Raw genomic sequence first — 2,456 nt, 5'->3', positions numbered from 1 at the left:
GCATTACTTCCAACATATACAAACCTCTGCAATTTTTACCTTATCTCCTTCTTTATCAATGTCCAAACATCTTTTAGCAAATGCATATCTTTCGACACAAGTACCTTAGTTCATCGTCATTCAAGCTGAGATATTTTTGTAGAGACCTTTATAGTTTTTCACAACCTCAGCTTTCAGGTCCCTTCTTCAAACAGGGTATTTGTAATCAAATGAAACCACACATATCCTCCATTATGAGTCGAAATCATATATGACTTTTGTAGACTATCCACCATAAACATTATTATAGCCAAAATGTGTTTTTCATGATCTAGTTGTCGTGGCCAAATAATTGGATGCCATAGAATGATGCTCCAGACCATATAACAATGTCATAATTTTGAGTGTTACCACCATTCAATATGATCCTACATAGAAATAAATTCGAGTCTTAGAATGATGAATTTATTGAATGAATTGATGCTACGATGCCATTGTAGTTACGAGCCTTTGGAACTAAACGATCTTTCAAGGAAATCTGAGATCATCTCTTTACGTCAGCTTTGTTTCATGGTTGTTACACATATTATCATATATTTGTAACTGTAGAGTGTCGCTTTATCTCAATAATCACAACCATATAGTCTCGACGGTGCCACTATATCGAATCACTGCGTTGTCATTGTATCTATGCCATGCGAGAGAGAGCATAATATTCTTTGGAGAACATGTATCATGAATTACTATATATAAGACATCATTGATTCATGTGTGGCATAGAACTGAAATGCAAGTTATTAAAACACTTGTGATGCTTATGGGATACAACCTGAACCATAGAATAAGAGTGATGTCACTTTGCAAACCACTGAGAGGATTCGAATCACTATAATGTGATTTCGAACCATAGACCATACGAATAATTGTTAAATCATCGAGTCAACATCGTGTCACTAAAACGAGCCCTGTAGAATATGAGCCTTTGAGCTATGAACTTTTGAATGAGCCGAACAAATCGAACCATCGTAATGTGTCAGAACACATTGTAACGACTAAATCGAAGTCATTGCACACGATGCTTAGTGAAAGCGACGGTTTCTATATCACACAATGATCGAGAACGAGTCACAAATATACATCTCGCCACAAACAATAGAAACAGAAATGTGAGTTACCAAGCATAGATCATGTCGCTTCAACATTTTGTTTTATTAGATGTCGGTCCCAAATTTATACTGAGTCGAACTGATGTATTATCATAGAATATCAGAGATGCCATTATAATGATCTCAGAGTAGTGAGATATATATGTGGGTTCTATACAACAATGTGACCCATACGATCTCATATGTGAATCATGAACTGAGCCAAAACTTACCGTAATGTGAGTCAGTGCCATAAATGTGAGCCTAGGAATATAGAGAATAGATGAATTTTCTTAGAAATCTGAGATCCATCATTATTTGAATGCCAACAGAGTGATATTCGGGCCTCCTTCAAACCTCGCTCTGATACCATGTTGGAGAAATGGGAGGCTTGCAAGTTAAAATTGAATTTTCCTTTTTTGATTATTACTTGTGAAATTTGTTGGCATTTCATTTAGTAGATTTGTGAATTAAAATATCAATATAATTAATTATGAAATATATATAAAATGGATGAATATGGTTAACCAATCATGATTATATAGACTAAGTTTGACCATGTTCTCAACATCACTTTGTTGACAATTGACCATGACCACAATATAACTAATAAGGAAATATATAGGATTTGGTTGACCATGGATGACCACATTAAACAATGATTTTCCATGGATAAGTATGGTTGACTAAGCACGGTTATGTTTGACTATAGTTGACTTTTGTTAGCTATGGTTAAGTATGTGTCACTATGTTTGACTTCGATAGATTTTGCAGAACTACAATCTTCAAGGATTGAATTTAGTTGGTCATTTTAATTGTAATTGACTATTAATTATTGGCCATGGTTGAAGTATGTTGACCTCATTTAACTATGGTTGACCATGGGTAAACATGCTCACTATCGATAACCATGTTGATTGTGATTAACAATGGTTGACTATGGTTGAACATGGTAGACCACATTTGAGAATGATGAACTTTGGTTGACCTTTGTTAACTATGGTTGAGTATGTTAAAACATGACGACCATGGTCAATCATGCCCGCGACCATGGTTGACCAAGGTTGACCAAGACTATGGTTGACATATCTATAAACATTAGGGGAATTTATGTCTAAAAATGGCCTCCTAAGAAAAATAATAAAATAATAGTTAAAATAATAAAATAAGAGTTATAAAGTTTAAAAAAAAAGGAATGAAAACTATTTTTTTGTTGTATTTTGGGAATATCTTCTTATAGGTTTGATCAAATGTCATGTGTAAACATCAATTAGTAGGGGTGATTTTAGGGGCGAATGTTCGCCCTTTGGCGAAATTAAGGGGTTTTAAATT

The sequence above is a fragment of the Pinus tabuliformis genome, chromosome 2_1 (genome assembly GCF_031772625.1).
Source record: "Pinus tabuliformis cultivar Carrire ecotype Pingquan chromosome 2_1, CPIR1, whole genome shotgun sequence".
NCBI lineage: Eukaryota > Viridiplantae > Streptophyta > Pinopsida > Pinales > Pinaceae > Pinus > Pinus tabuliformis.
This window is presented reverse-complemented; position numbering follows the sequence as displayed.